We start from the raw sequence: 14,271 nt of genomic DNA, 5'->3' as shown, positions 1-14,271 counted from the left end.
TTGCTGATTTCTTTGACAGGGCCCACTGATTCACATACTGAGACAGTCAAGTTATGATAGCAAGTGCTAGGCATACATAATTGGAACTTTACTAATAGTCACCAAATAATATCAGTGATCATACATTTAAAATTTCAATTGAAATTTGTTGGGCAAATAATTTATTATAGGGTACAGATTAGATAATAAATCATCTTTTCCTCTATTGTTCCTCATAGCCATTTTCCTTTAGCCAATAAGCCTACTTAAGACAAAAGATTGACAGTTCACAAATAAATAACCAATGTTAATTACTTAATTAATTAATTATGAGAGAGGAGGGGAGAGAGGGTGGTAGGGAAGAAGGAGAGGGAGAGAGAGAATCCCAAGTAGGCTCACACCCAGCAGTGTCCAATGCAGGGCTTGATCTCACAACGCTTAGTTTAGGACATTAGCCAAAATCAAAAGTCAGACACTTAACTGACTTAGCCACCCAGGCGTTCCAATATCCAATCTTTTAAAAGGCCTAAGGATGTTATCTCATCTGTTGTTGAAAATGTACAAAACATAGAAGAGAAAAATATTGTTACTAGATCTATATATATGTTTATATGAATTCACTTATTCAATTATTATTTCAATTACTCATTCACATCTTCTGTCAGTGAATATTTGGTAATCTCTACCATGTGTTAGCCATTGTGCTATGTATTGAGATATAAACCCTAATTATACCATATACCTAAACGTTTAGACTTCCCAGACTTGGACAACATAAGTAAATAGGCAATTTCAATATACTAAAATAAATGTTAACATTAGGATAAACTCAGGGAAGAAGACACTCTGTCTCTGTAGGTCATAAGTGTGACTTGGATTCCACAGGGTTAAAATCAAGGTGTAGTTGGACTGTGTTCCTTTCTGGAGGCTCTAGTTTAGGATCTATTTTCTTGTTTATTCTAGTTGTTGGCAATGAGGTCCCCAGTTCCTTGGTAACGGACACCATTTCTCAGCTTATAGAAGCCACTCACATTCCTTTGCTCATGGCTTTCTTCACTTTAAAACCTACAACAGAATCCTCATTGCTCATCTCTCCTGTTTCTTCTTCCATCAGTGCATCTCTCTGACCAACGCTTCCACTTTTCAGGGGCCTTGTGATTACAATATTCATAGATTACAGGAATTAGAACATAGATATCTTCACCTAACTATTATCCTTCCCAACACACTATTCTGGTTCATTTTCACTATATATACTTTTAGGAAGATAGAGTTACCTACTAATGCTCTAACCTAAAAGTCACAAATTCTTCTAAAGTTTGACATACATTTTATATTGAAACAGTCTCTTATAACTTCATTGCAGATTATCTGCTCCTTAATACATGAAGTGATTCTGCTTCATTAATTATTTTGTGTCAAATTTCTTTTTGTATTTTACACTTGTTTTCTTGAGTTCCCTCTTTTTGTACTTAACTCCAGGTAGGATTGATTTCATTACATTTTAGAAATACAACCCTCATTATTTTGCAACCTATTCATATAAACTTTTACTTATACATTCTCTTGGAATGAATTAGTTCTTATAATTTGAATTAATACACACATACTTTTCTCACCTACATTTACAATTTCATATTTTGGGGCTTTTTTTTATTTAATCAGTATTTTTGTTTTTATTAATATTTGCTCCACATCATGTAGATCCAGCCAAACAGAATGAAAACAATTCTTCCCACTAACAACAGCATTCTCTTTATTATCTAACTAGTTTCTATCTTTCAAGTACAGATTCTAGAAAACTACCCGAAAGCTATTCTTATGAAACATTTTGACAGTATTTAATCAATGCAGAAATATAGCTAAACCATGTTTCCACCTTTGCCAGTTGGAGAAGGAATGATGTGGTTGCATCTGCAAACTTGGGGACCTGAAAGCATGTTATTAGGATGGTCCAGCTGAAAAGTAAGAAGGTCATGGGGATGAAAGTACAGAGATAGGATCAAATAAGCTTTTAGAGATCAAAGCAGGATGAGTCAGTGATATCATTCATGGTACAAGAGGAAGAAAGTGGTCAAAGGTGACTTTCACATTAGTGCCTTTTTCACTGATGGTGAATTCTTAAAAATAAGATCTGAGGAAGGACAAGCTTTTTTTAGATTATGTAAATTGAGTTCAGGACATATTCAGGTTGTGGTGCTAATGAGAAACTCCGGTTGAGATATGGATTTGGAAATCATCGTAAATTCAATCCAAAAAAGCAACTCAGATTATGCAGGGAGAGTAAGCAGCAGGAGAAGAGAGAGAACTTTGAGAAATGCTAGTATTTAAAGTATGGACAGCAAAAAGAGAATGCAGAACAGTACATGCAGAACAAACTCTTGGGGTGAAAAGTTATATTATAGACAAAAGTAAGAAAAACAAACATCAATAGATGGGACCTTCTATCAAAAATTTTAGACAGGTCAAGTAATTTGAAAGGTGGAATGTAACTATGGATGTTGGGAAAGCTCAGGAGCTATTAGGTTTTTATAATCTTGAGTAAATGGACTTAGAAAGTTTAAGTAGCATGCCTATAGTTACACCATAATAAATCAGAGAATATAATTTTATCCAAGGCTATTTGACCTCTTGATCTTAAACTTTACAGAAAAAAAAAATCTCAAATGAACAAAAAGTTTAGGTAAAGGAGTGGTAAATATTTATTGGTTTCTGTGGTGCAAAGAATTTCTTATAGTTGAAAGATTTGAAGAAAACTAAATTAGGGAAAAAATTTTAATAAAAATGAATAACATATATAAAACAATAATGGCAACCCTAAGAGGGAAACAATACTTTCAAGTGATATACCTGTAAGTTTTAATTTAAAATGTGCTGAGCTTCTACCAACTTTTTAAAACACCTAAAGTGATTCAAACATCAAGTCTCACAAGAATACTGAGAACTATAAAGCATTACAATAATCTGAAAGGCAGTACAAGACCTACGGGGCTGAATTGAGAATCACAATTGGCAGCTGACATGAGCCTTGCCAATTGGAGCAGATGGTATAGATATGATTTGGTTCTGTGCCACAACCTCCCCCTGGTAAGAGACCAGAATTTGTGCCAAAGGAAAACTTGGAAGCTGCTTTCCCACTGCACAGATATAAGATTTTCAGGGACCAAAGCATACCTGCTTTTTTGTTGCTACCCTGCTTCAAGTACCTCTCATTATGCATAATGTAAAATTACAAAGGCAAGAATGAAGGTGGAAACCCTAGGATTAATAAAGTATATCCTGTGAAGTGTTGACACAATATGTTTAATTTTGTGGGAAAGATCAATAAGTATTTTGCTCCTGGTATCTGTTGGAGACTTAAGTTTTTCTGAATTCTTTTAGCATATTGACAGAAGAAGAGGTTCTGGTTTTTTGAGACCATATACGTCAGTTGAGTAGAATTAAAGTACCTAAATATTTTTTAGCATGGGAAATAAGCCTATGAACTTTGTCATCGACCTAATGTATACAAACCAAGAAGCACAGCTTTGGTTGCTTTTTTCCTCTCTGCTAGTCAGGTTGGTATGTGAGCTTTCTGTTAGGAAAAAAAAAAAAAAAAATGTTACAAAGTCACTTATGTTCAAATGGTCTCCCTTACTCCACTGGCTTGGACCACACAAAACTTTGCCAAATTGAAGCTTGAATATGAAAACATAAGGCTTTAGTCCAGCAATTGTGTTCTGATGCTACCTGAGAATTATACCCAATGGACAGTGAGAAAAGACATAACATAAAAGACATAACACTTTTTTTTTTTCTTGGAAACCCTGAGTGTGTTCGGCAACTCTTCATTCTAATGTAAGTAAACAAAACCAACGCTCCACATGAGACTTGTGGGGGGAAAAATAGTGCAGGGCGATGAATAAGGAATAAAGTAGCTTTAAGGTTCAGAGAAAGATTTTGCATACAAAGATTAATTTTCTTGAAGAGACTGTCTTTTCTCCACTGTATATTTTTTCCTGCTTTGTCAAATATTTTTTTAAAAAGGTTAATTTTCTGAAATCATACAGTCAAATGTCCTCTACCCTTTATATCTACATAATCCAGATCTTCCAACCATCTGCAACATTGTCATCTTTATTCCTGATTTTCATCATTATTGAGACCTCTAACCCCTGAATTCCTCTTCCTTCCTCTAACTTAGTTTTCCTTTATTGCTTCCCATCCAGTTGCAGACTCCAGGGTCTCTTCCTTGACCTCACTCTTGTGAATGACCTCAACTTTTCTTTCTTATTAGTTGTAACCACCTGGAATATGTTCAGAGTTGGATAGATGCAGTATTTGCGTTCCCTAAGCCTAAACTAGGTCTGCTGAGCCATGCTAAGAAAGACGATATATCTGCAGAGTATGACCTCCTCTCTAAACTGATGGGACTTTGATTTTGTAGATATAGCTATACATATAGATGATATAGATATAAATATATATCAGCTAAAATATAGATCATAAATAAAGTATGTATACATATATAAAGTGTGAAAATAAATCATATATGTCTAATTATAAATACCATATTTATTATGTATACCATATATAATATGTATGTAACCTTATACATATATCATATGTATATATTTATTTTCATAGTCTTCCTTTACTCTTGATTCTTTCACACAGAGTGGTGTGGTTTGGTCATATTTTCTCAACTCACTTCAAACTCATCCCAATTTTTCCCTTCCCCTCATCACAGGACCTTGCTTTACACATTAACCAGTGCTCATCAGATGAGAACTTATTCCACTTCTTAATCACCAGTCTTAAAAATGACATTGTCTTTGGTCTTTATTTCTTCCTGTTGTAGAGGAAAAATTCTCTTTTCCAAGCAGGGACACCCAGTAGGAGCAGCACCATATCTAAGAGGGGTTGGACATAGGGGATGGCTAATAGTTGTCATGCTGATGGGTGAATCACTGGGGGGAAGTCAGTGGAAAAAAAGTTCTAAAATGTGGAAGCAAGTCCTTTCATTGAAATGTCCCATCTCCTGCCATGACTTTCAGTTGTCTCTCTAGAGTTCAACAGGTAAAAAATTCATTTACAATATGAGTATAGAACATAACTTCAATTAATAGAACATAACTTCAATACCATAATAAATATGGTATTTATAATTAGACATATATGATTTATTTTCACACTTTTTGCAGGTGTGATATATACAGGGAGTTTCAGAAGTAGCGGCTGTGATAAACTTGAAGGGGATTTTGGTTTGTTTTGTTCAAAATTTTACCAAACATTGCTTACCAACTTCTTTTGGAGTTGATATTCTGTTCTTATAACACATATGGGATATGTGAGAAAGTATAAAGACTATAGGGAAAAAAAAGTAAGGAGACTGAGGAATCCTAGAGATTTGTAATTTTAGTGGGTCAGGGTAGACCTAATAGAACGTGACTTTTGAGCCAATATTTGAGGAGGAGATGGAGTTATCCATTTATTAATTAAAGAATGCCCAGGGAAGAATAGTCACTAGTAGTAACCTCACAAACTCATGCCCATGAATGCCTCAGGGTTGATAGCTATAAAAGCTCTTGTTACTGGTACAATTAATAAGATAATCTTGATGTGAAAATACTGCATGTCTTAAAAAGGATCTTTATATACAGATCATTCATCACAAGAAATGTGATTTCTCTGCAAATACCAATATGTTTAGTCCAAGAATTGCAATAAAATATAATAATGAAAAGTTGGAAACTAAATGTTGATTTAAAAAAGAAAATATTATGAAGTAATTGCATTGTCGTTCAATACACTTTAAAGAAATAAGATATAAATTCTACTTCTATAGTTAACAGAAGTTGTTGGCTTACTACAAAGAGCAATAATAAAATATCTCTACATAAACTTTAAAGTTTAAGTGATAAGATAACAATATGTTTTTCCTATTTTATTATTTATTTATTTATTTATTTTTTAGAGAGAAAAAGACAGTGAGTTGGGGGGCCAAAGGAGAGAGAATCCTCAGCAGGCTCCTCATCTAGTGTGAACCCCACACAGGGCTCAGTCTCATGACCCCAGGTTCATGACCTGAGCTAAAATCAGGAGTCAGATGCTTAAATGACTGAACCTCCCAGGTGTCCCTAAGTTTTCCTCTTCTATTTTACAGGATTGGATTTGATTGGATATTTATAGTTTGTATTTTTGGTTTTGGTCTTATATGTTTAATTTCATATTATAAGCATTATAGGCATATGATATTTTTATACATATTATTATATTTCAGTTATTAAGTATGTAAAGACTACAAATATTTGAGACCAAATGTTTATAGACATACTGTTGACATTTTCATTAACCAATAGGATTACTCCTATTGTAGCATTTTTTATTAAAAAATAAATGGATATCTACTCAGATATTTTTAAAGATTTTATTTATTTACTTGAGAGAGAGAGAGAGCTCACAGAGGGAGAGCTAGAGAGAGAAACAAGAGACTTATGGACTGAGCCACCAAGGCACCCTCTACTTATACATATGAAGAGCAAACTATTTACAAATTACAGCCATTGAGACTATACAATAGATCCCACATTTATAAAGATTGCATTTCATAAATTTTATTGAACTTTATTTATATCTATAAAGATTGAATTTCAGATTAGATTTTTGTATTTTATATTAACTGTGGGTGTCTTGAGTGGTGACGTAAAATAATGGGGGAAATGCACCCCACTATGAAGTCTTAGAAACAAGAAGTAGGAGTTCCATCTGCTTTGGAAAAGATTGATTTTTACCCATCAGTTAAATGTTTGTAAGCATTGTTAAAAATTTCTCAAAGGATGTTTGTATTCCTTAAAGTAGATGTCATTTGTGAAATTAAATATAAATATTCATGAATTAGTATGTGGGTATATTGATTTTTTAACAAGATCTTGAAGTAGAGCATTGTTAAAAGAATAGCAAAATGAAAAAGAAAGTAATGTTTCATTGTCTATTATACAATGGTACTAAAAGAGAGGTCACAAACTTGAATACTCTCCTTTATCATGGTTAAAGAATTTTTTTAATAAAAAAATAAATAATCTAAAAAATCTTCTGTGAGCCTTAATAGAGATTCAGAGAGACAGTTTACAATTTGCCTAATAATTTTATGCAAAGATGCTTCTTTAAATACAAAAAAGTAGCAATTTATTTGTAACTGAGATGAAGTTGATCACTCCTTCAAATCAAAATTAATTTCTTTCAGAATGAAAACATACCTTTCATCTATAGTAAATGATAATTCTATTAAAATTGTCTGTAGAACATCAAACTGCTCAATTAGATGTCTGATCTAGTGGTCGGCCTCTTATGAACAAAACTATGGACACAACTGATTAAATTTTCATTTTTCACGTAAATATTTACCATTACCTAAAACCACTTAAAGTTTTAAGTTATTTGTGCTATATCCTGTTGTATATATTTTCTTTAAAGTGGAGTCTGAATTTTTTTGTTTCCAAAGTCTTTATATTTTTTCAGTTATCCAACATCACACTATTATATTTTACTGGCTAATGTACAGTGTATACACAGTGTATATGTATAATGACCTTTAAACACTTATTTTTTTGCAACAGTGCACTGTACTTAAGAAAATTATAACTAGATATGCTTTGTATTAGTCATTTTATTTTAGCACCTTACTATAAATTGTAATCACTGATTTTTAATTGGTTAAAATGAATTATTTGTTTACTTAATCGTTTCACTTACTTGGTAGAATACTCTTTAAGTAAAATCTTTCCTAGATGCAAGAATGATTGATGGCATTTATCATGTTATCTCCAAAAGTCAAGTGGCTTCAAAATGAAGGGAATCCTTGAAAGGACACTGGAAGCAGTGTTTGAGTAATTGCAAGTTCAAGCTTAACAGAACTGCTTGTTGAATTTAAAGAGTCTTTTGTGGCCATATCAATAATAAGAAATCTAAGACATTGTGTATTCCCACAATGGTCCATGTGTTTTAGCTGACACTGAGTTAAACAATGGTTAACTCAAACTCTGTCTGACTTACTTCTCAATCATTATTTTTCATTTATTTAATTGACTATTTTAGCTGCAATTGCAGGATTAGTTGTCTAACTGACTACTAAAGAGTAGTACTTTTTTAACATGTAAATTTATTTTCCCCTTTTTATTAATATTCATTCTAACTCCAGCATAGTTAGCAGTGTTCTATTACACTCAATCCCCTTCCCCTATTTCACCATGCCCTCACCCACTACCCCTCTGGCAACCATCTGTTTGTTCTTGTAGTTGAGAGCCTGTTTCGGGGTCTCTCTCTGTCTCTCTCCAGCTCTTTTATTCCTCCACTAATTTGTTTTATTTCTTAAATTCCACATATGAGTGAAATCATGTAGTATTTTTCTTTCTCTGACTGACTTATTTAGCTTAGAATTATGCTCTCTAGCTCCATGCATGTTGTTGTAAATGGCAAGATTTCAATCTTTTTTATGGCTGAATATTATTGCATTATATCACACACACACACACACACACACACACCATATCTTCTATAAAGAAGATGTGATATATATACATATATATAAATTTATTTCTTGTTCTTTGTTCCTTTTTATTTCTTTTAATTTTATTTTAATGAAAAGTTTGCACATATTTAGATTTTGATAATGACATGTTCAGAAATTTAAGAGATATTTTGATGACTTCTCATAATTTGGGATAGAGTAAATGAATATCAACTTGCAGAAATTACTTAAAGACATATATTTCAACTCTAATGACACGTAGAGAACATTTTGAAAACAAAGTTTTTGATAAATTCTAATTATTTTGTAGATAACAAATGAATATTTATTCATGGAAATGGTTTAAAAGTATATATTTAGTTCTCTGTAGCTATAATACTTAGTTTACAAATAAGACAGTACTTATATATTAATTTATATATATAATATATGAAGTTTTATATGAATTAATAAAATTAATAATTAATAATTAATAATAATAAATAATTTATTAATAGATTAATAAAATTGGATACTTCTATAAATAATGCAATATGATTTTAAACTGTAACAAGGCATTTGGGGTTAATATAAAATGATGAATTTTTTATTGACTATTCAAGAAATAAATATCAGTATCTTACATTATAAAAATGTGGTCATAATATTATAAATTTTACTAAATACTTCCTATTTGCTTTATAGGGGGATCTCTCCTTTGGATTAGTTACACACATCAGTTGTAAAACTTTACATCCCTTCAGATGTAACCTACTAAAGGCAAATATTCATTAATAGGAGCAAATGGTAGTGGTGCCTGGGTGGTTCGTTGGGTTAAAGCCTCTGCCTTCAGCCCAGGTCAAGATCTCAGGGTCCTGGGATCGAGCCCCCCATTGGGCTCTCTGCTTGGTGGAGATCTTGCTTCCTTCTCTCTCTCTGCCTGCCTCTCTGCCTACTTGAGATCTCTGTCTTTCAAAGAAATAAAATCTTTTTTTTTTGAAATAAATAAAATCTTTTTTAAAAAGTTTTAATAGGAGCAAATAGTAAAAAAAAAAAAAGTAGCTTCAAAAATAAAGTAGTATGTTAAAGGCCATTGCATTTCTTTCAAATGTATTGTTAAATTTGCTTAATTCCAAGGAATTTGTCAGAGTTGTGTTTGTTTTGTGGATTGTTCATAGCATCCTTGAATGGTTAAAAAAAAGGAAGGGAAATCAATAACATACAAATTTGGCACTACTTCCTTCTAAAACATAGGAAATTTTTGATAACTCAGTAAACTGCCTTGATAATCTCCCACAGTGTACACAGTCATTATGTCAATCTTAGTTAAAAAGGCACAGAAGTCCTGCCAAAAGTGCTAGGTTCAGAATGATTTAAACTATTTAAATGTTTTGGAGATGCACCTTGGTAAGATAATGACACAAAAATAGAATAGACAGATAGAAAACAAATAGCAAGCCCAGAAATAAAACCACATATATGGTTAACTAATCTTCAACAACAATGCCAAAGACACATTATGGAGAAAGGATAATGTCTCCATCAAATGATGTTGGAAAACTGGATATACATATGTAAAAGAATGAATATGTAACAGTATCTTACACCAAACACCAAAATAACATCAAAGTAGATTAAAAACTTAAACATTAGACCTGAAACTATAAAACTCCTGTAAGAAAACATAAGAGAAAAGCTTCACCACGTTGATCTTGGCAATGATTTCCTAGATATGACACCTTAAAAGCCAATAATAAACACGAAAGTAGACAAGTGGGATGACATCAAACTGAAAAGCTTCTAACAGCAAAAGAAACAATTGGCAGAGTGAAAAAGCTATGAATAGAGTGGGAGAAAGTATCTGCAAACCATGTATCTCACAATGGGTTAACATCTAAAATATATAAGGAACTCCTACAACTCAATAACAAAACAAACATAAAACAAATAACTTGATTAAAAAATGAGCAAAGGACTTGACTAGATATTCTCAGACATACAAAGAGCCAACAGGTATATGAAAAGATGCTCAACATCATTAACCATCAGGGAAATACAAAAATCAAAAATATCATCTCAGAATGGCTATTATCAAAAAGTGGAAAGATAGCACTTGCTGGTGAAAATGTGGACAAAAGGGGACCCTTGTGCACTGTTGGTGGGAATGTAAACTGCTAGAGTTACCATGGAAAACAGTATGGAGTTTCCTCAAAAAATTGTAAAATAGAACTCACCATATGGTCCAGTAATTCCATTTTTAGTTACATAACCAAACAATTGAAGTCAGGGTCTTGAAGAGATATCTGAACTCCTACATTTATTGTAGCATTGTTCATAATAGCCAAGACATGGAAGAAACCAACGTGTTCTCTGACAGAGGGATAAACAAAGAAAATGTAGTATATATACAAATGTGATTAGTGATTGTAGAGGCTGGAGGTGGGCAAAATGGGAATTGTTCTTCAACATGTGTATAGTTTCAACCATATGAAATGAATACATTTTAAAGATCTGGTGTACAATATTGGGCCTATGGTTAACAATAGTGTATTGGGCACTTTTCGGGGGAGAGGGGGTGACTGGATGGCACAGTTGGCTGAGAATCTGACTGTTGGTTTTGGTTCTGGTTGTGATCTCTGGGCCATCACAGAGATCTGTCATGAGATAGAGCCTTGCCTTGGGCTCTGCAATCAGTGGGAACAGATTGAGATTCTCTCTCTCCCTCTGTTCCACCCCACCAAGCACAGACACACTCTCTCTCTCTAAAGTAAAGTAAAGAAATAAATCTTTTTAAAAAAATTTTTCCAGAGAGACCTCATGTTAAGTGTCCTTAACAAAATATTAAATAATTAATTAAAATTTTAAAAATTAAATGCAATTATTTGATGAGAATATTTAAATTGTCAATTTGAGCTTATAGCAGATTTAATATAATGGAGAAATACAGTAGAATATTATTTAAATAAATTAAATTAGAATATGTCCAGTATTTTTTAAATAAAAAGGTAAAAACCAAATTGCTTATCCCAATAACATGATACCTAGCAAATAGTAGAACCTAATAATGTTGAGTAAGATAAAAAAGCCAGGCAAATATTCATTTTTAATTGAATGAGTGACATACAGAATTACAATAGTTTGGGTATACAACATAGTGATTTAATACGATTGCCATTTGGGACAACATGGATAAACCTAAAGGTCTATTTGATTTGAAACATTATGAGAAGACCACAAGAATAATTCTAGTCACCATCTATCATCATACAAAGTTATTATAGTATCATTGACTATATACCCTATGCTGTACATTACATTCCCAAGTCTTATTTATTTTATAACTAGATTATACCTCTTAATCATACCTTTCACCTATTTTGTTTATCCCCTACCCAACTCCCCTCTGGTAACCATCAGTTTTTCTTCTGTTCCTATGAGTCTGTTTCTGTTTTGTTTGTTTGTTTGTTTTTTAGATTTCACATCTAAGTAAAACCATACAGTGCTTTGTCTTTCTCTGCCTGACTTATTTACTTCGTATGATATCATCTAGGTCCATTTATGTTGTCCCAAAAGACAAGATTTCATTATTTTTTATGACTGAGTAATATTCCACTTCTTTATCCATTCATCTATCAAAGAATATTTAGATATTTTTCTATCTTCACTTCTGTAAATAGCGCTGCAATGAACATAGAGGTACATATATCTTTTTAAATTAGTTATTTCTTTTTTTATATAAATACCTAGTATTGGAATTTTTGAATCATACGATAACTCTATTTTTTAATATTTTGAGGAAACCATACTGTTTTCCACAGGGACTGCACCAATTTCATTCCCAAAAATCATGCACAAGGATTTATTTTTTTTCTATATCCTCAACAACTCTTGTTATTTCTTGTCCTTTTGATAATAGCCATTCTGACAGGTGTGAAGTGATATATCATTGTGGTTTGATTGCATTTCTCTGATGGTTAGTCATTTGAGTGCCTTTTCATGTGCCTATTGGTCATCTGTATGTCTCCTTTGGAAAAGTGCCTGCACATTTTTTTTAAATTGGATTTTTTTAAATCTCATTTAAGTCCTTTATACATTTTGGACATTAACCCCTAACCAGATATATCATTTGAAAATATATTCTCCCATTCAATAGATTGCCTTTTGGTTCTGTTGGTGAGTTCCTTTGTTATGCAAAAGCTTTTTATTTTGATGTAGTCTCAATGGTTTATTTTGCTTTTGTTGCCTTGCCTGAGAAGACATAGCTAGAGAAATATTTCTACATTCAATGTCAAAGAAATTACTGTCTATGTTTTTTTCTAGGAGTTTTATGGTTTAGGTCTCACATTTAGATCTTTAATCCACTTTGAGTTTATTTTTGTATATGGTGTAATAAAGTTTCATTTTTTTCCCATGTCACTGTCTTATTTTCCCAACACTGTTTCTTGAAGAAACCCTCTTTTCTTCATGATATATTCTTGTCTCCTTTGTCATAGATTAAATAACCATATAAGCATAGGTTTATTTATGGGCTCTTTATTCTGTTCCGTTGATATGTTTGTCTGTTTTTCTGGGTGATTTGTTTGTTTGTTTGTTTACCACTTCTACAATGTTTAATTACTATAGCTTTGTAGTATAGTTTGAAATATGAGTGTGTGATACCTTTAGTTTGCTCTTCTTTCTTAAGATTGCTTTGGCTATTCAAGATCTTTTGTGGTTCCATGCAAGCTTTAGGATTATTTGTTCCTATTTGTGTAAAAAATGCCATTAATATTTTGATAGGGTTGTATTGAATCTATAGATTTCTTTGGATAGTATGGACATTTTAGCAATATTAATTCTTCTAATACATAAGCACTGAATATATATTTGTGTCATCTTCAATTTCTTTCACCAACATTTTATACATTTTGGAGGACAATATTTTAGTTCCTTGGTTAAGTTTATTCCTAGGAAATTATCATTTCTGGTGGAATTGTAAATTGGATTGTTTCTTGATTTATCTCTAGGAGTTCATTATTAGTGTATGAAAATACAACAAATTTCTGCATGTTGATTTTGTATTCTGAAACTTTATTGAATTCACTTATTAACTCTAACAGTTTTTTGGTGGAGGCAGAAGGGTTTTCTATTTATAACATGATATCATCTGCAAATAGTGACAATGTTATTCCTTCTTTTTGAGTTTAGATGCCTTTTATTCCTTTTCCTTGCTTAATTGCTTTGGCTATGACTTCCAAAACTATGTGGAATAAAAGTGGTGAGTGAACATCCTTATCTTGTTCTTGATCTTTATGAAAAGCTTTCAGTGTTACTATTAAGCATGATATTAGCTTAGGTTTGTCAGATATGGCCTTCATTAAGTTTACATGTGTTCCTTCTCTATCATTTTGTTGAGAGTTTTTATCATAAATGGGTGCTGGGTTTTGTCAAATGCTCTTTCTGCATCTATTGAAATAATCATATATTTTTAGCTTTTGTTTTCTTAATGTGGTCTATCATGTTAATTGAGTTGACTGAGCCTATGTGTGTTGATAGACTTAAAGGAATTCACTGTAAATTTAAAAAAATTGTATACCTAGGAAAATAGAAGCTAACAGATCCATGAACTAGCTAAGAGAGTTTTGCATTGTGGTCATAAAACTTGAGAGAACCCACCTGTTTTAAATATTGCCTTAGGCTTGGCTTTAAAATCTTTTAGAAAAGACCTTTAGTGTTAGAAAACAAAAGGAAAAGGATTTACGTAATAAAAGTGATAGCAGACAAGCACTTAATTTCTTTTTAGTTTATAAATATGTTTAATATCA

The sequence above is a fragment of the Lontra canadensis genome, unplaced genomic scaffold, assembly GCF_010015895.1.
Source record: "Lontra canadensis isolate GAN:19392208 unplaced genomic scaffold, GSC_riverotter_1.0 scaffold44, whole genome shotgun sequence".
Classification (NCBI taxonomy): domain Eukaryota; kingdom Metazoa; phylum Chordata; class Mammalia; order Carnivora; family Mustelidae; genus Lontra; species Lontra canadensis.
The sequence above is the reverse complement of the archived record's forward strand: the minus strand, read 5'-3'. Positions refer to the sequence as shown.